This window comes from Gossypium arboreum, chromosome 1 (genome assembly GCF_025698485.1).
Source record: "Gossypium arboreum isolate Shixiya-1 chromosome 1, ASM2569848v2, whole genome shotgun sequence".
In the NCBI taxonomy this organism is placed as follows: Eukaryota; Viridiplantae; Streptophyta; class Magnoliopsida; order Malvales; family Malvaceae; genus Gossypium; species Gossypium arboreum.
The window spans coordinates 105,994,200-106,015,836 of record NC_069070.1 but is presented as its reverse complement, the minus strand read 5'-3'; positions in this window follow the sequence as shown (position 1 = coordinate 106,015,836).

Sequence of the window (21,637 nt, the reverse complement as noted above, 5' to 3'; positions counted from 1 at the left end):
AGCATTCGTTATGCTTACTCATTACTTTTTTTTTCCTTGTAGATTGTTGATTTGCAGAACTTGTTGATCGGATCAACTTGAGGACAACACTATTCTACCATATACTTAGTAGTCTTTTGATCTTTTTAGTTCAATTATGTGTCATGTACATAGATGCTTATATGTTTGTTAACTTTGAATTGATAGTTGAGTTTAAACCTTGGTTAATGTTGAACTTGGTATGTTAATGTTCAAATATGTTGTAACACCCCAAAAATCTAATGTTTGATTAGTTAAATTTTGTCATCACTAAGTATCTGTTTCAGTGGTTAAGTGTCTGAGCTGTGTCTTTATGGTCCTGAGTTTGAGTCCCTGCATGAGGGAAAATTAAAATTATTTTTGATAGTTCATAATGAGATTTTCAGGTTGGTGGTGTTGAATTGGGTTTTAAGCTCTTGGGAAAAGATGGTAAGTTAGCAGGATATGTTGGTTAAAAGTCAGCTTATTTTAGAAGTGTAATGGTTTAATAATAGTAAAAGGTTATTTGTTTTTAATAATTGATTTTATTATTTTCTTCCCCCAAAGTCTGTTTCCATTTTATCACGTTAGTTGCTCCATCTTTCCCACTTTCTTTATTTTTTTCACACCATTTCTCATCTCCTACAATTACAAATTTGTTCATTTCTTTATTGTTTGGTTCTTTTCAATTTTGTTTTTCTCCTTCATTCCTAGTAGGGTTAGTTCATTTGGCTATTCATTTTCATTCTCCATTTTGGGCTGTAGTTATTTCTTAAGGCATTAGTTCATATTTTGTTGACTGCAAAACTAAGGGTAAGGTGTTTATGTTCAATATTTTATGTGTTCCTTGCAGTAGTGTTGGGCGTTGGGATTGCATTAAATCGGTATAGTGGGTGTTTTTAATAATTCTGCTGCTTTTTTTAGGTGTAGTACAAGAGGCACTAGGTGACCTTCTAGCGATTTAAGTATCGGGTGATTATTGTTGGTTGCTGGAAATAGATTCAATTTGTGTTTAATTCTTACAAATTGAGTTTGATAAATCATTTCAGTGGGTGTTTATTTGATGCATTTAAGTTCTAGATTCTCGTGAGTGATTTCGCATCAAATCGAATCAGGTGCGTAACGAGAAACCCAAAAATCAGCACAGTTGACACCACATAGCCGTGTGGTAGGCCATGTGCTAGACCATATAAGACACGATCTAGGCTATTTGGGCCATGTGAGCCCAAAATTCTGAATTTTTCTTTAGGGCCGTACACATTGTTCTGATCGATCGTAGGCCTTTCATGGGGTCAATCTATAAAATATGAAATGGGTTTATCTACTAGTATAAATTCTGATATTTGTTCATATATTTGAGACATCATGTGATAAGTAAACTCTGTAGTAGATTGTGAGTAACTTAGAGAATGCTATGTATATTCTAAATCTATTATGTTATGCATGTATAATGTAAATAGGTCTGATTTCTGTTACATTTTGTATTTGCATCTTAGGTAGGTTTACTACATGGAGGAAGTGTTTCTGTAAATAGCGATAACTCGCCTACTAAACTGACAGCTCAACTGCAAATATTCTGTAAAGTGTCATACCGACACTAAGCGGTGTGTAGGGTTGGATGAGTGTTTCATACCCTATATGGTGTGTTGGGATGGTTGGAGTTGGTGTGTACCGGATGGGGGTAGGATTATATATCTGTATTTGTACTACTCTGAAATGTTATGTTTCTTCTATTTTAAATCAGTTTGTTTAAAATACATGTTACACACTAAGTTTTAAAAACTTACTTTCTATTTGTCTGTCACTTTCAGGTAACCCTCAGGCTTAGGTAGGTGGGTGCGACGGGAGCTCAGTTTTAACAATGTTTACATAAATTTAAATTTGTTTAAATTCGGGTTTGAGAGTTTTGTAATTTTGGATACTTTGGACTGTTTTGATTTTTGAACTTTATTTGTGGCTTCTGCATGATAACTGTTTAAATGTTTTACAAAAAAATATCGGTTTCCCTGCAAAACAAAAGATTTTTGAAACAATAAACTGGGTTTTCCAAAAATAGAACGATCTAAGAACTTCCGCTGTGAAGTATACAAATTTAGAAAAAGTAAACAAACAGTACTTTCACTTAAACAACTAAGTAAGATATGTTTTCAAATATATCAGGTTTTCAAGTAACAAAGAAATTATGACAATTTCCAAAATATACGAATCAATATTTTCAACCGTTTTATGTAACATCTCCAGATTAGGCCATAACTTTTAGGTCGAGTTTGGGGTGTTACAAATGTAGCTATGCATAATTTGGTATTGTGTTGAGACCTATGAATGGTATTCAACTTGAGATAGTTGAGCTTAAAATGACATAGTTGAATGTTGTTATGAATGGTTAAAAGCATGATTGTATACGTGAAGTTTGAATAGGCTAAATTGGTATGTTTGGTGCCAAGTTGTGGCATATTGGATTGGTTGATTTTAAAAATGATTAAATGAATGTTATGGAATATATTTTGGTTGGTTTTGTGCAAGAACAAAGGTGCAATTATGCACCAAATGGGTTAACAGTTAGGTTGAGATGAAATAGGTTCCAAATGGCCTAATTTGTACAAAAAACAGAGTCCTCATCTTGACAACCACATCTCTTCATTGTAATGTCGAATGACAGTATGTGACATCATGACAAAATGTTACACGATGTCACAATGTGGAGAAGGTGACATCACGATGTCGATTTTGAATTTTCAAAACTTTACAATTTGGTCCTATTTTATTCCCGGGTCTATAAAAGAGCTTTCATAAGCTCGATTAAGGCTCAAATTTAAGTGTATAACATATTGTGAATGTATTTATGATATGAATGTTTGTTTAAATGATATAATTACAGTATGCTTGACAGAGTTGCTTTTGCAACAACTATAGTATTCTGTAACTCGAACCCAGCGATCGAGTCGGGCGAGTGGTGTTACAATTACTTTTGTGTCAGACATCGTATTTCACATGAACTAAGAAAGCAAGAAGCTCAATATTATAGGAAGCCAAAGTATAATTCAAATAGCCTTAAAAAGTAGTAAAAAATAATTTCAATTAATGAATAGTGTTGAAACAATACCAAACTCGTCAAAACACAGAACGACTTCTAAGACAGTTGTTGATCAAACACCCGACCTTGTAGGATAAGTTGGAACCATAAGTCAACACCAGAGAAAAAATCCAGTGACCAGATAAGCCCTCACGTGGCCCAATGCATCAATACATGGAGATAATGCTTACGCCTTCTAGTAGCTCTTAAAGTTTCTTGCAAACGCCTTGGACGTTGAAAATTGTACTTTAGCTGTCAAGCTAGTGGCACACCTCTCTTAATTGGAGGTGTACCAAAGAAACAACTTTGAAAAAATAACCCACAAAATAACCAACTAATTCGCATTCAAAATAAGGAAACACAAACTTGCTAAATCAAGACAATAAGATTTGATACCATGGAATGGAATTATAGAATGGAAGAAAAAAGCAAGAAAAAGAAGAGAATAGAATTATTATGTATTTTACTTTATCAAATAATACATATATATACACATGTTTGGGCTTGTTCTAAAAGGAAAGAAAATAAAATCTAAAAAATTTAAATCTAAATCCATACACTATGTAATCTCCTATAAATATATCTATACAAGTATTACATATCCTTTATCACTCCTCATGAAAATAACACGAACAAAATCAAAACTTGCACGAAGAATTGTTATATATATTTTTTAATTCAACAAGACAAAATTCACAACAAAACACTTGATTTCTTACCTTGTCATCTTGATTGATCACACTTTCTTAACTTTCTCTCATTTCCAACTTCAAGTTTCTTGATTCCAAAATGATATTCGAACTCACTAAGGCTTAAACATCAAACCTGCTTTTTGGCATCCATGGAATTTCCAAGTATTTTTGGTTGGAAAGGTTGAATTTTATGAAGAATGACCAAATTGTAAGAAAAGAAAAACTCTCTTTTCTTTCTCCATGCATGAATGTGTAGGAGGAAGATTTATGGAGAAAACGTTTCATCTTTTTCTCCTTTAATATTTATCTAAATAAAGTAATAAAATACCCCAACATAATAATTTAAATTCAATTATCATAATTTCATCAAACTTTTCATCAAGATCCAATGGCTAATATGTTGCGAAAATTCCATGATTTAGTAAATATAATAAATATAATCATCTATAATCCAATGACCCATATCAATTCCATCTTCATCAAGTTAATCAAATGGCTCAAGTTCAATACACATGTCTAATGGTATTTTGGTAATTTTACCAAAATATCCTCATTCGAGAAATGACTATTTTGACCTTGCTAGTTTTGATATTTACATTTGATCCATTCTCACTTTCGGTAAAATTGCAACTTTATTTCTTTAACTTTTCCAATTCTCAATTTAACCCCTGAACTTTTAAATATTTATAGTTTGGCCCTTTTATTTTTTACATATTTATAATTTAGTTTGTACGTTGGATTAATATCTCACAATATAGTACTTGTTTCAGCTTTTTCTGATACCCAACACTCTTCTCTATTAACATTGATGTATCATATTTCATTTACCTGGGAAATCTACTATGTATATTCTTGGTATTGTCTCACTTATGTCATAGTAGTTTTAGAGGTGTTACAAAATAAACTCAAAAGATGTAATGAAAGTGAATCACAAATATTGTCATTAAAAATATCTCAAAAAGAGAGAAAATTGACCATTCCTTCTAATTTTGTTTCTTATCTAAAAATGTTAGATTATGATATTGAAATGAATAACAATCTAGTTTTGTTTCCACAAGGTATAAATAGGTGACGAGTCTAACAAATGGTTGATGCCATGAAAGATAAGATGAAATGTATACAACACAATAAAGTTTGAAATATTGTCGAATTGCCAAACGATTCAAAGCTAGTTGGATGCAAATGTGTTTTTAAAACCAAATGTGACTTGAATGACAATATCAAACAAAATAAATTTAAACTTGTTACTAAAGGTTATATTGAAAAGGATGATATTAATTATAGAGAGATTTTCTCACTAATATCTAAAACTCATTAAGAATTATTATAGTCTTAGTTGTTCATTATGATGTAGAGTTATACCAATTGAATTTTTTTTAAAAAAAAAGCTTTCTAAATGGAGATATTGAGAAAGAAATTTATATGGACCAACCTGAAGGTTTCTTAGTTGAAGGAAAGTGTCATATGTCATGTAAACTTAAGAGGTCAATGTATAGGCTTAAACACACTTCACGAAAATGGTACATCAAGTTCAACGATACCTAAAGGCTTTTTATTTTTAAAAAAATCATCGATTGATTTATAGATCCAAAGATTAATGGGAGCAAGTTCATTTTCTCATTTTTGTATGTTGACGATAATTTTCTTGTTGCAAATGATTGAGGTATATTGTGTGAGATGAAAGTTCTCTCTCGGAAAACATTGAAACGAAAAATATGTGTGAGGCATCCTATGTTAGAATTAAAATAGTAAGTGATAAATCACAAGGATTTTCAAGATTGTCTCGTAAAATCTATATCAAAAAAGTTCTAAAGAGATTTAATATGCAAGATTGTTCAACATTCATTATTCATATACAATAAGGGGGTAAATTTAGTCTAATGTAATGTCCAAAAAGGATATAAAATGGAACAAAATGAAATCAATTCCATATTAATAAGTTATGGGAAAGTTGGACAAAGAAATTCATGCTCATGTATAGTAGATCTAATCAATTGGAAGGATCCATATTCTGGAAAAGTGCTAAACTGTTTGTCATTGCATCATCTATGATGGAAGCATAGATTGTGGCTTGTTTTGATGCCACTATTCATGTGTTATAAATGTGGAACCTTATTTCATAACTTGGGGTAGTCGACACAATTAAAACTAATCTCATAATTGTAGATCCATGAACTAAAGGCTTACAACCAAGAACATTTTAAAAAACATGTACATAGAATGAGCTTTATTTGTACTAATGGATGATCTATTACATTAATGTGACACTTGAGCTCAATTATTGTGTCTTTGATATAAATATGATGCATTCCTTGTTTATTACTGTGTGCATACAACTCATTTGAAATTATTTGAAATTGTGTAGTCTTCACAAAATATAAATCTATCCATGATATGATATGTATGTTCTTAAAAATGTATCATATTAAGTTGTAATGTTATAGTATATGGATGGAAGTATACGACTTAAACTATATACAATCACCTTTAACTCGCATTGTAATTCACTATAATATGGTATAGTGATGAATATTATATTTTGTGCTATTAAAATTTATGTTTTATCACATTAGGTCAAGTGGGAAAATGTAAGAATTTGTCTCATATTATGAGTTTAATTAAGTCTAAAATCAAATGACCCAATTTAATGTAATTAAGTTACTTAATTTAGTAGAAAATTGAATCTTATTCATTCAATCTATATCTTGATGGACATATTAGAATAAAAGTTGGTCATATATAAATGGGTAAACTACACTGGAGGTCACCAAAATAGCGTTACTCCTATTTTGGCCACTTAATTGTTTTTTTCAAATTAGACACTGCTGTTAAAAATTGACCAAAGTGGTCACTCAACCGCTAAAACATTAACAGATTGCTAATTGGACCTACAAAAAAAAAAAGGAAAATTTGTTCTTTTAATTCCTTTAAAAATTACAAAATTTCAATGAACACCATTGCTATACCCGCGAAGTTTTAATTTTTCATGCTTAGGCAAAGGAAAATACAATGATTTACCATAGCTTTGCTCTCTATGAAGTTGCCACTATCTTCCTCCGTCGTCTTTCACCCGAACAAGAAAACTCTATCATGGTTTCCACCTTAAAAAATGTCATCACCAATTCAATACCTTCCTCTTCCTCCACTTTGATGTCACCATTGACTTTGGTTGAAAAATTAATAAATGTTAAAACATGGATGATTATGGTGCATTTGGAAAAATGGTGCAACTAAACTATTTTGTTGGAAAACAAATAAAGGGAAAACATGGGTAATTAAGAAATTTACCTTAGTGTCGAGATCGAAGAAGGAAACAGAGAAGATAGCGGGGGAAGACGGCGGTGGAAGCATATTGAAGGTTGGATCTAGAATGTTTATATGTTATTTAATATGGGATTTTGATGGAGATTTGAGGGATTAACTTAGAACTTTTTAATTTTTAAAAGGACTAAAAGAATAATTTTTCATTTTTTGCAGGTCTAGTTAGCAATTCGTTAAGGGTTTAACAGTTGAGTGACCATTTAGGTCAATTTTTCTAACAGTACTGTCTAATTTGACAAAAAATTTAGAGTGATCGAAATAGGAACGACATTATTTTTGGGTGACCTTTAGAGTAGCTTACCTTATATAAATTGATCTTCCCTCTAACTATTAAGGCAAGGGTGACGCCAAGAGGATAAGCATAGGCATGTGTCTCCCTAAAATGAGAGAATTTCCCTTTAAGCCCTCTAAAATCTGTAAAGTTTAAGTTAATATATGGTAAATTTCACTTTGGGCTTTCAAAAAATAATAAAACTATGATTTAGTCATTATAAAAAATAGTAATATTATAAAGTAATACAATGATACAATTATATTTTAGCTCTCATAAAATTTAAAATTTAACTTTGCCCCCACCGAAAAAAATCTTGTTTCACCTGTGTATTAGGGTTATACGCATTAGAAACTCATAGAAATAGCTTCTATCACTAATGCCTCATTTGGATACTTGTGTAATAACATGAGGAATAAGCTTATTAATTGCGTATATATTACAATAGTTAGATATAAAATAAATGATAGTTAAACTTGAAATTAGAAAGATGGGTAATAACTCTCGTAAAAATTAAGACCTCTTTAAAGAAAATGAAAATTTTTCTTTCTCTTTGCTTAAAAAAGTTATCGGAGTGATTAAATATTATCAATTGAATTAGCGTATTGTTAACCCATGTACTAAAGCATGCATAAAAAATAAGACTCCTATAAAACGTAGTATAAAGGTTTGCGTTATGGATAAAGTTTTAAAAATCATATTAATCTTATAATTATTGTTTATACAATATTAAAATTCAGTTTACATTTTAAATTTTTACATAATCAACATTTATTTATTGTGTAAATTAATGAGTTAATGAATACTGTTTAAGGCGCCCGCAGTCATATAAGTAAGCGATTTGGGAGGATGTAAAATTAATTCAACAAAATTAAGATTCTTATGTTTATTTCCTTGTATATTGTTTTTGTTTTCATCTTTTGTTCTATTTCTTCTTTCTACTCAAAAGCTTAAGAATTTGTCAAAAGATTACGTTAAATTCGATAAATTCATAAACCTTACGATAACTATTTGATGTGGTGTTATTGAAATTTTAAGAGAATTACAATAAAATTGCATACATCAAGAGTCTTTTAAGGATAAAAGGTTAATTTCTGTCAACAGCATTAAGTTTTATATTTTACATTTTTCTAATTTATATAACAACTATATTTTCTAGTATTTTTATTAATTTAACAAGGATTACAAATATAAGATTTTAACTTTTATGACATGTTCCTGTTTTTTCTTTTTAATTTTAGAAATATTATTTTAAAATTATCTATTGAGGGACTTTCAATTTCTTTTGAGAAAAGTTTTCGAAGTATTATTTATCGGACAACTGATTGAACTCTCAGCAATAGTTAATATTATCCTTAGGTCGAGTCAGGACTTTTGTCTCCCAACTCCATCTATGTGCATGACACATGACCATCTACCAGGAAAATGTGCATGTCTTGTGCTTGTTAAGGTTCAAACGTTTGACATATATGGATATAGGTCATTGTGGGGATTCGTCAGGTTTGATCCAATGAGCCGCTCCCGTCCCATGAACCTTGAGCTCTCAATGGAGTTGTAGGACAAAACTCAAATTCAACTTGAGGATAATGCCGATCATTTTTAGACGTTCAATTACTTGAAAAACGTTACTCGAAAGAATTCGAATTCGTAATATATATTTTTTTCTTAAAAATACTATTTTTTGGTGCACAACTAAATGTAATTATTTTGAATATACTATTGACTCATTTTTGTTATTAGATTGTTGCATGCAATATTATGAACCATACCTTTTTTATATTGTTAAAAGATGTTATGGTTTGTGATCTTGAAATTATTTTCTAAAATAGTAAACGAATTGACATCCTTTCTTTCCTTCCCTGTATTTTAAAGGGCTAATTATTTATTATATAAATATTTTAATAATACATTTAAATTTTGTGTTTGCATTTTAGTTTAGGGAAAGGAAGGTATAGCATTTAAGATCCCCCATAATGGTTTTAATGCATTTAATGCAATGAGAGCATTTGCAGAGGAGGAAATACAGAAAATAATAATAATATTAGGATGCTTAGAATATAATAGGTGTTTATAATCATGGATATATTAAGAGTAATTAAGTTACTATTTTACCAGAAATATACTTTCAATAAATTCGAAAGAAAACCATGCATTAATTCCTATTTCTTTTCTAAAAATCGCTTTAATTAGTATCAATTTGTACTTATTAGTATATTTTTGTTTATATATTTACAATTTCCATCATTAATGATGCTTCCGTTTCTTCTAATTCATTTTAAATTTTCGGTGAGTTAATTCGAAATTCAATGCTTATGTAATTGTCTTTGGTAGATCATTAAATGTTGAACTTCAATGCCTTGTTTCTTTTTTACTAGCCAACAAAATAAAAATTTCTAAAAATAAAAATCCTTTACTCATCCATCTCTCTTGAGTTACAACCTTCCAAAATAATGTCAAATGTAGCACCCCAAACCAGGCCCGGAAGTTATGGTCGGATCCGACATGCCACATCAAAAACGTAAAAAAAATTTCCATTCTAAGTCTAGAAAATCGTACTTGATGTTCAAAAGATTAATTCATTAAAGGTTAAAGTGAATGGAAGTCATGCACCGGTAGGAAACCGGAAAAGAGGTGGTGAGTCCATCGGATCGCTAAGTACCAAGCTCCCTTCGGATCCAATCCTAGACATGCATACCGCCATTGCCACACCTTAACGTCATGGATATTTCTAGGAAACCGATTTTATTAAGTCATTTTTAGGAAAAGTGATTAATTTTGGAAAATACTTTCATTGCGGAAGCTTTGCTTGTTGTCGTGTTATTTTGAAATCAACTGTTGTTTTTGAAAACGCGCCTAAAGCTATCCAATTTCAACAGTTAAAATAAATATTATCTATCTTAATAAAACATATAAAAACCATCAAAAATAAATAAGCGGCCTTATTACATTTAAAAGCCCAAAACTTCAAACGTAAATAAAAGGATGTCCAGTTCACGGAAGAAAATCAAACTTTCGAGCGGTGGCCACTCAATTCCCTCACGCTCCAAGCCCACTATGGTTGGGGATTTCTGCGTGGATGAAAATAAAAGGGGTGAGTTTGGGGAAACTCAGTGTGTAAGGAAAACCCATTCAAAGCCCAAGTCACTCAAGCCTATTGGGCCTAAGCCCATTCAGTAATGTGTGGTATGGGCGAGCCCTTTTCGTTTACAATAAACCGGGCCTTAGCCCTTATTCAGATAATGAGATGGCCCATAGGCCCATTTCAAAATACATGCAACATCAATAACATATGCAAGCCCATTTGGGAGACTACTCAACCCACCAACCACTACACTCCACCCGTACACCATACACTCCATGTGGGAATAGCTCAACCCACCCAAATTTCAACACTCCACAGCTTGTAGCCTTGCTCTTCATTAACATAGAATTGAGGCAAAGCCTCCAAGATGTGGACAAGCCACTTTCAGACTTCCTCCGTCAATATCCCATCCATGCATCGATAATAACAACATGGCATGCAAGAAATAACAACAATCAAACATGCATTTAGGTCAATTTAACCCTAGGGGTATTTCTAATTTATCTACTAGGGTAAACGTAAATTTTCCACTTTTAAAGGTATTTCAATAATTTATCTATTTTAGGGTTTTTCATGCATATTCCTACCTTTCACGTACTAACGTAATCACGCATCGAGGGTTCTTACCGAATTGGGCCGTTGGCCCATCATTCCAATTTTGGCCCATTAAGCCAAAAAAATATCGAGGGCACAGAAATCATGCACTTTGCAATCCAAACATTGCAGCTTACCAAAAACATTAATCGATTTACCTCACTTGCATTCGCACACTCGCAAATCTACAAAATACCGGTTTTCGGCATTTCGGATTTTCGACTTTTGCCGATCTAGACTAAGAAAGAGAGTGTTAGTTACACACCTGTTTGCGACGATATGCTGACGAGATCCACACACGAACCGCCTACAATTGGATTACTAACACGTTAATCTAACTATTCAAATACGAACTACGTATTAACCCCTTACAATATTCGGCCAACCACACCTACAGATCATAGTAAGCTTATAAGAAATCAATAAGCAACTCATTAACAAATTTTTGTCAATGTTTACCACATAATCATAATTTCACTGCAAGCTGTCTTCCTGAGCAACAGTCACTAAATCATTTATAAATGGAGCTACGAAACTCCAAATCAAGTTCCGTTAATTTTCCTTGAAAATAGACTCATATATCTTCTATCCACAAAATTTTCAGAATTTTTGGTTTAGCCAATCAATACCAGATTTTTCTCAAAGTTTCCCATGTTTCACTGTTTGACTAATCTGACCACTCTTCATTACGAATCAAATTTCTCATTGTACAGAATTCAAAATATGTTCTTGTTTATTTCATTAGAAACTAGACTCAATAATCTTTAATTACATAATTTATTCAGCTTCTAATTCATCTCCCACAATTTATGGTGATTTTCCAAAGTCACGTTACTGCTGCTGTCCCAAGCAGATTTATTACCAAATCACTCTTTCATACACCTATCTTGCATGCATGTTATTTAAACATGTATATCACCAATCAATCATCACATATCTATGATTTTTACTTAAGCATAATCTCCATTTCATCATTTCAAAGCACAACATGTTAGCCGATTTTTCCCTTTAGCATCTAAGGCACATGCATGCTCATTTGTTTGGCTCAACTTCACATATCTTCCATTTTTCATCAAAAGAACATGAAACAACAACCATTTCCTTCATTTTAATTCATGACCAAATGCTCACAACACAACTAAAATCAAAATATACTTCAAGAGTTAAGGTAGAATCAAGAAGAACTCATGAACCTCAAAATAGAAGCAAGGTACCAAGAACTTACCTTCAATTTTCCTCCTCCTAATGACCGAATACTCAAGAGCTTTCTCCTCTCCTTTCTCTTCTCTAACTTTCAGCTATGATGAACAAAGATGGACAAAACTTTGTTCTTTTCACCCTTTTCTTTTAATAAAACTTCATATTTCATCCATTTAATTCTTTAATACAAAAGACATGAAATTCTTATCATGAAACATTTACCTAACCCATTATCATGAAACATTTACCTAACCCATTATCATGGAACATTTACCTAACCTATTATCATGGAACATTTACCTAACCTATTATCATGGAACATTTACCTAACCTATTATCAATTTGTATCAATTTGTACCATAAATTATGGATATCAAGTGTACATTTTGTCTACAACAACATGATGGCTGGCCACTTCATATAAAATGGGAGGTTTGTCATGCAAATCCTCATATTTTGCACTCCTATTTATTTGGCCACTTTAATTTAGCCTATAGCATTTCCAAACATTTTCACATAGGTCCTATTTCATAATTTCACTCCCTTTTTCTTATGGAACAAAAATTAACTAAAATTACCGGGTTCTATCTTAAGCTTGGGCCTTCTAGAGGCCCACTAACATAATTAAACCTAAGCCAACATTCACAGGATTCTCGAAAATTGGGGCGTTACATCAAATTAGTGTTGTGAAAATTAATTCCCTAGCCATAAAATTTCCACACCTTTCATTAATGCCTTTCCATATCTTTTATGATAAAACTCGCAACATTTACTTCTCTTTCTTTAAATTTTTTTTATCTGATTGATATTTATATTTGAAAACCGTAAATAAATTTAGTGCTTTCTTGGGCACTTGATTAATATCGTTAAATGCGTCAAATGCATTAATGTGGCGCTGAAAATCAATAACATGACTATACATGACAACATCGCATTTTAACACGTGAAAAAAAAATTAAAAATTTATAAAATATAACATTTATAGAAAAATATATATATTTTACACATAGCGAATAAACTAAGAAAAATTGTTGTCAAGATATATCTGGATTTGGATAAACCGTTTGTTCGGTTTCATTGTATACATACTTTTTAGTATTTATAATTTTAATAACATTTCTTATTTTATATTTTTATTGTGAAATTTAAATATAATAAATCTAAAAATTAAAATTTATAAAAGTATTAGAAATATTGTTTGACACTAGAATGAACATGAAAACTAATTGTCTAGAGACCTGACAATCATTTATACTGATTCATTCAAGATATTTTTTGTTGATTATATATATTTTATTTATTAATTAAATATTAAAATTTTATATTATTACGGAATTAAAAACATTTTTATAAATTGTTCACATCATAGTTTATAAAAATATAAAAGATCAAATTTTATAAAATATATTTGTCAAAATATATAAAATATAATTTATATCAAATATATAGAAAAGGTATAAAACATCGTATTTTATAAAATATTAAATATTAAATATTTTAATTTAATAATATTTAAAGAAATGATAATTTCTGAAAATTAATATATATAAAATTACTGCATGTTTGGAATATATCAAGAAAAATGGTTTCAGAGATTTAATGTATCTGGACAAACAGTTTTTCAGTTTCATTCCTTATATGTAAAAACTTGTGGTATATATATACACACATATATATATATATATATTATTTTTAGCACGTATCAAAATGTAATGCTGTCACATGTCATTATGATATTGGTCATAAGTGTCACGTAAACGTATTTTAATAATATTAGTCAAGTATCTAAAAAGAAATATCAAGTTGAGTTACGATTTTCAAATTTAAGTACTAATTAAATTAAAAAATTAAAAAGTAAATAGATAGAAGTTACCAAATTCAAATACCTTAAATTATATTACCTTTTATAAATGTTACTATAACGTTAATAATATATCACAATCATAGCATGAGAACATATTTTTCTTAAAAATTTGATTTATGATATTTTTTATTAATTCAAAACTTGTGAATAAAAAGTTGGATTTATAGAAACAGTAGAGTTGATGTATTGAAGAATTGAGAAGTATTCAAGAAATTTGTCCACCATATAAGTTCTCACTAAAGAAAGGTACATCACAATGTAGACTCAAAAAGTTAAGTTTGAGTTATATTAGACATGGTATTTTAAGGATATTTTAGGTCTATTTTTAATATTTTTGGGGCCTTAGGTGAAATAATAAATTTGATTCCTCTTAAAAAATTATAAAATGTAATATAATAAAAGCTGAAAAATTTTTGGAACCATAGATGAAACATTTATGGTGAAAAATTGAAGCATTTAATTAATTTATTTTAGTTTAAAATTTTTTTTCACATTAAAAGCTAAAAAAATATTTATTTTTGGACCCTTCCAGCCATGGACTTTGTGCAGCTGCACTCTCAAACAACTCCTAAAATCGGGACTGGATATTTCACTCACAATGTATCCTTTAGAATTTAACAAACTCTTCTGGTACAAAAGTAGGAGTAAGAAGAAGAAAACTAAGAGAAAATACTCTGCAAAAATCCGGCCTAAACAAACCTAATCATCTAGCAAAGCGGATTTTCGCTTTATGAGAATATACGTTGAAATGTGATTGAAAGTTCTGAAAGTGTAGATATCCAATTCAGATGTGAGCAATATTTCCCAAACACACTAAATTGAGCAGTCACATTCCAGGGTCCCTCTTCAAGCAGACCAAAAATTGATAGTGAAGATGACTTTGCAAATGCCCTGAAAGCATTGTTCTTAATTGGCAGCTGCAACTTCCTGTCAAACTATATATTGAATTTAAGCTACACGCATCTAATGTTTCACCAGAAATTCTGAGTCTTATTCACTGAGAACTTCAATACAAAATGTGTTCCACAAGTAAACTCTACTTCTGTAATTAATGGAATTATATATATGCATAATGGGAATCCATAAATATTTGGAGCTAACAGTGAATCTCTCAATTGAATTGCCAATGTGATGTAGATTGTTCCCCTTTCTTTTCTTCATCACTTCTAGCCCATGTCCCTTTCCATACTTTTCCATTATTATTTGGCTAATATATATGTAATTGTATATTTACGTGTATAAAGTTCACCAAAGGATCAAATTTTATTACGCTTGTGTAAAAATAATTTATTCTCCGTTTGAATATGGCCCTTTGCCTTTTGCTATTTATCTCTCCTTTTCGCTCTTTTGCTTTTAGTTTCCACTTCTTGATATAGTTAAAGATTCAACCAAATCTATTCTTTGTATTATGCTTGTACAAGCCCAATTTGGGCCCAATACACCAAAACCCATCTACTAACCCACTAAGCCCAACAGTAACCTAAAAACACCACAACCAAAGAAACAGAAACCCTAGTCGCCAGCATGTGCTCCCCTCTACTCCACCACCGACGCCTGCAAGTGGCCTCTGCTCCACCGCCCATTTTCCTACAAAGAGAGACAATGTAATATAAAAAAAAAGATTTGTAATGGCTATTTAAGGCCGAATCAAAAACGATGTAAAAGAGGCAATTTTTTTTGGTGAAAATAAAAAGCAACAGTATTCAGGCAAGAACAAAGACTCTAGCAATACCAAAAAACCAGAAAACAATCCAACGAAGAACCAAAACCTAAAAAACAGAGGTGATTTATCGTATATGTATATATATATTTTTTCAGTTTATTATCATTTTGATTATTTTCGTTCTTTACTTCCAAATCAATCATTCACACAAATATACATATATTATAGACAAATAAAAAAATATAAAAAAAATATACCTTTTGGAATTCCGGCATCACAGCGCGGTGGCTTAAGAAACGGCCGGAGACGACGGCGCCCGTCGGTCCGGCGACCGAACATTGATCGCCCAGGGTGAAATCGCCCACTTCCCTCTCTCTCTTTTTCCCTCACCTCGGACCAAATGAAATTTCTCGAAAAATTTGGTTTTATCGCCCGATGACGCCGTTTTGGGCCTCAACTCCCAGCGCCAAAACGACGCCGTTTCACGCCAGACCCGAGCGACCCGACCCGACTGATCGAGGATCCGCGTGTTTTTTACAAGCATGGTATAATTGCTTGCGAAGTCCTTCCGCTTTTCACACGTTTTGCAATTAGCTTTTCATTTCTTTCAAATTAGCCTCAAAATTCATCACGTTTTGTGATTGAATCCTCCCCAGCGACGTCGTTTTAAGGGCCCAAGAAAATTTCCCTTCTGGTCCTCTGCAATCGCGCACGTTTTCAAATTAATCCCTTTCTCCTCTATTAATTTTTAAATCAACCCCATAACTTCATATTTGTTTTAAATTTAGTCCTTTTTCAGTTTAATGTGGTTTCCATATTATTTCTTTTTCCCCTTTGATATTTTAAATATTATTCATTATTTTATTTACTATTTTCGTATTATTATTATCAGCATATATTACTATTATTTAGGCATTTTAAATACTGCATGCATTTTATATATACATTCTTATTGTTGTCTTTTCACATATATATTATTATTCCTAATGTATGTTTTATGTATATACACTTAAATACCATATTATACATATATTAATACCACATTATATATACTTTTCATATCTACTTTTACCTCCATCATATCTACTATTAATATCAATATATGTTTATTTACATCTTCAATATATATACACATATATATACTGTGAATATATTATTATTATTAGTTTTTGACCTTATCGTTTTGTTAATACATTTGTGTCATATATACATACTTTTAATATATATTTGTATATCATTATTTGCATTAGTACCATTTTATTACTATTACTTTATTACGACTACTACTAGTATTACTATTACTTCTTTATTATTTTATTACTATTGTTATTATTTTATTTTCATTTTATTTTATTTTATTATGCTTGCCTTTATTTTTATTACTATTATTATCATCGCTATTATATTAATATTATATTTATTAAAACATTTTTACCTTTTGTCAACATTATTATTGTTTTTTTCTATTTTATATATTACTTATTTATTTATCGATTTATTATTAAGTTTCCTTGTTACTCATTCTTCTTATTCTTATTTATTTTATCATTTTATTATTTTTACCTATTATTCTCTTCTTCAATTACATAGCTTGTTTATTTCTTTCGTTTTTGTCATTCATATTACTCATTTATTATTTTGCTTGTTAAGATTATGCTTTATTTCTTTTCACAAATTTGTGTGATATCTTCCTTTACCCAACAAAATAACCCTTTCATAAAGTGATATTCCGTATTTTGTAATTCGAGATAATCGTGCCTAACTTACTAGGTTTCGACTTTTCTCATTTAACCTAAATAACGGAATATATTCTTTAAATCATTATCTGAGTTTTGAAAAATGCTTATTCTCGAAGATGTGAAGTGTTGTGCCCTAACTTACCGGGTATGATATTTCGTCATCTCGAAATAAGAATTTTGTTTAGAAATAAAGGCAATATTCGGTGTTTGAGAATTCGAGAAAACGTGCCCTAACTTACTGGGTTTCGACTTCTCTCGTTTATTCTAAATAATCGAATACCCTTTTAATAAAATACACAGATTCCATAAAAGGCAAGCTCGCTCTCGAAAATTTAAGATGTCGTGTCCTAACTTACTGGGTGTGACATTTTATATTTTGAGACGAGAGGGTCTTTAACACTTGAGCTTTCTATAAAGAAGGATCGCATTTTAAAATTCTTTCAAGTTTTTTTTAATTTTCGACACTAAGACACTAATTAATCAACTAGGTACCAATTTTGGGCGTATCGAGGGTGCTAATCCTTCCTCGTGCGTAACCGACTCCCGAACCTGTTTTCTTGATTCTCGTAGATCAAAATTGTTGTTTAAATAAACCAAACTAGTTATTAAAAACAACCACTTTTATGATGTGACCCGATCACACCTCGTCAAAAAGGATCGGTGGCGACTCCCGTTCTTTTATTTTCAAAATCCAAGTCGATTCTCGTTTTTTTTTAAAAAAATGGTTACGACAATGCTTTTTTTGTTGGAACCAAAGTATTTTCTGTGCATGTTTTAAGATTTATAAAGACGTGCTATCTCTCTTTTTTTTTTTTTATATTACACTTTTTTGTATGGTTTTATACTTGTTAATCAAATCATTAAATTTTATGTACAGTTGCATGTCAAAATTTTTTTTAAAAAATTTATATAATGCTACAGGTGCATGCAAGAGAAAAATTAAAAAATATTTTTAGGGGTAAAATTAAATTGTAATTTTTACTATAGTAAAAATGTCATTTCACAATTTTAATAGCCTCTTCCTTATAATATGTAAAGGATTAAAACAAATGTTTATCATTTTTAGGGGAGCCAACGTGCAATTTTACCTTTACTAATTTAAAATTTTAAAAATCTTAAAGAGCCTAAATAGAAATTTTTTCATTTTAATGGGGCCAAGTTCCTGCCAACCCCAATAGATTTTCTCCCGGTTGCATGTTAAATTTATTTATTTTAATAATATTTAGAACTATCTATAATCCTTTCCCAATCCTTAACTAAAAAGATAAATGTGCTTTAGCGCACTTGAATCCACATCCTCCTTCATTAGTAACAATACTTATGACAACCGAACTAATACTCAGTTAAATGCCAAATTTAAAATTTAACTAAAAATGTTTGAAGTAAAACGTGAATATACATTCTTAATGATATAAGAAAGGTTGCTTAATGATGTAAGAAGGGTTACTAGAATTTATGACATTCACCATTTTATGAAAAAAAATTACTTTTGAAAGTGAATTTTATTACGTACAAGAGTTTAATTTAAATTTTTAAAAGTAAATTTAATTATTTTTTTTCAAATTAAAAGACTCTTAAATGTTAAAGTCTTTGCTAAGAGACCATCTACACTACTGTATTGGTGCTTGAGATGGTGGACATTCTTCAAGGCACTAAATGGAAAATAACATACACACAACACATGAGAAGTTGATTACACAGTTCAATTTTCCTATGTCTGCAGAGTGTAGCTCAATTAGAAATATACACTCTCTTCAATAATTACAAAGTGAATCTACTTAATCACACACACCGTAATAATTTTCCCTCACCCTTATAAAGATCTAATACAATCCCATTGAAACAGCAATGCTATAATAATATATTATAGATATATAAAGTAAATATGGACTCTTAGCAGCTTATCTTACAAAATCACGATCCAATACAAAGTCCGTGGTTCAAGGGATTGCTTTGGGAATAATTTGGAACCAAATCAATCACTAATATTTTAATTCCCAAGCAATATGATCTTGCATAATGGACTAGATATTCACCACGTAATCAAAATAGCTAAAATTAAGGTTCAATAAATTGCTAACACCTTAATATGGAAACTGTCTCCATATAGATTTGGTGGGCAAAGGAGTGGGCAGTCTCTTTGACGCCAAATTGCCAGTTTCATATTTTTCAATAATCTACCTCTTTGGCAATTTGTTGGACAAAACACACAATGTCGGACGCTTAAATTAATCAATAACATAAGCCTCCTTAGCATATACACATTAAGGAAACCTAACTTAACTTAGAAAATAATTAAGAAATTAATCATTAATGCTAGGATAATTTTCACCAATAACTAACAGTAATTAGAACTAAGCAAGTTAAGAAATCAAAATAAATTCTTATCATAGCTAAAAGAATTCCAAGTTCATCACCAACAGTAGATATAACAAACCAATAAACAAAGTAGTAGCAATATCATCATACAATTATCTAAATAAAAAAAAACTATAAAATAAAGGAGGTTCAAAAAAAGTTTAATACTATCTCCCCCTCACAAGAGTAATCCAACAATTAAGCAGACAAAAACTGAAGCAACAACACCATCAACATCTTCTTTCCCTTTATTTCTTTTCTTCTTTCCCCCTTTTTGTTCCATAAGATTGCCAAACTAAGTTGCATCATCAAAAGCTTGAAGATCCACAGTGAAAGTTTTTTATCTATTCATTATTTTCTTCATAGTTTTGGCTTTTTGAAGAATGTTAGCAAAGGCTTGAAGGTTTGCAATATATTTAGTCTCCATTCTTTTTGTGATAAGAATGGTGTCTGCGGGAATTGGCATTTCTTGACCACTTGCTTCTGTTGGAAAAAATCTAGTTCAGAAATGGTTTTCTTGCAAAATTGAAAATAAAAATTTTGAAAACCAACCCGGTTTGTGATATTTATAGCAATAAACCTTAGACCAAATTCGCACTTGTGTTTTTGGATAGACGGATCCTTGTCGTTCCCAGCTTTCAATGAAATGATCTTCTTTGCTATTCTCGTACCATGAACTTCATCACCTTAAACCCGGCCTAGAAGTTCAGACCGAATCTGGAATGCTACATTGATCACCGAAGTGATCGTGAGGAAATGTTACAAATCAAGGCATTCAAAATTTTATTTCCGAAATCGTTTATCCCGAAGCAAGTCTAAAACATTTAATCATTTAAATTCCATCAGTAAGTTTAACAGTATAAAATGTACGAATGAAAACTTAAAACAAAAGTTGCACCACAGTATTATAAAATTTTATAGCTCAACTAAAACCAAATAGCAATTTAAAAACTGAAGTAAAACTTATAGCTTGTTTCCTCCAACACTGTCTGAAACCTTCACATACCGAGTCCAGCACCCAGAATCTGAGATGTACCTGAAAGGGAAAACAGAAGAAGGGGTGAGCTACTCGAGCTCCGTGTGAGATCAACTACCTAACTACAGAAAAAGGTACAAAAAACTGGAAGCAATTTAGAAGCGGAACATACTTACAGAACTATACACAGTTGGTACATTTTAAACAGTCATATCGGTGGATAACAATATTTAGCATATATTAAAACACACTCAATCACACAGTCACTATAACGGTTCAGTCAGACAATCGCAACCAGAGTACACAGTGTCAGAAACGCTTTTCTGTAAATAGTATAACAGTCAATCGTATTCTCAAATAGTCGATAAAATGCATATAAATGCAGTTGAGCTAAAGAAAACCCACCCATCCCAGCCAACACACCTCTCCGTCCCCCATCACACTTCAATAGAGCTGTAAGTTCATCCAACCGATCACTCCATATGGAGATATAATCAACCCATCCATCCAACCCTACACTCCATATGATGTCATCCCAGGTTGCCCGGCAACGAAGGACATCAGCATTGTCCTTAACCCTCAGGGAATTGGGACTGCCCACGACCCTCTGGGTATTAGGAGCTATCGGTAAGCTGTACAGTGCAATGCGGAAGTCCGCAGTACCTAGACATGCAGTATGAATTGCCAAATTAGATATAATACGTAGCAAAGCTAGCGTATAAGCTATACTGTGCAATGTAGTAAACTGCGGTACAAGCGTGCAGTATAACTACTAGACCAGATAATGGTACGTAGCGTAGCTAACGT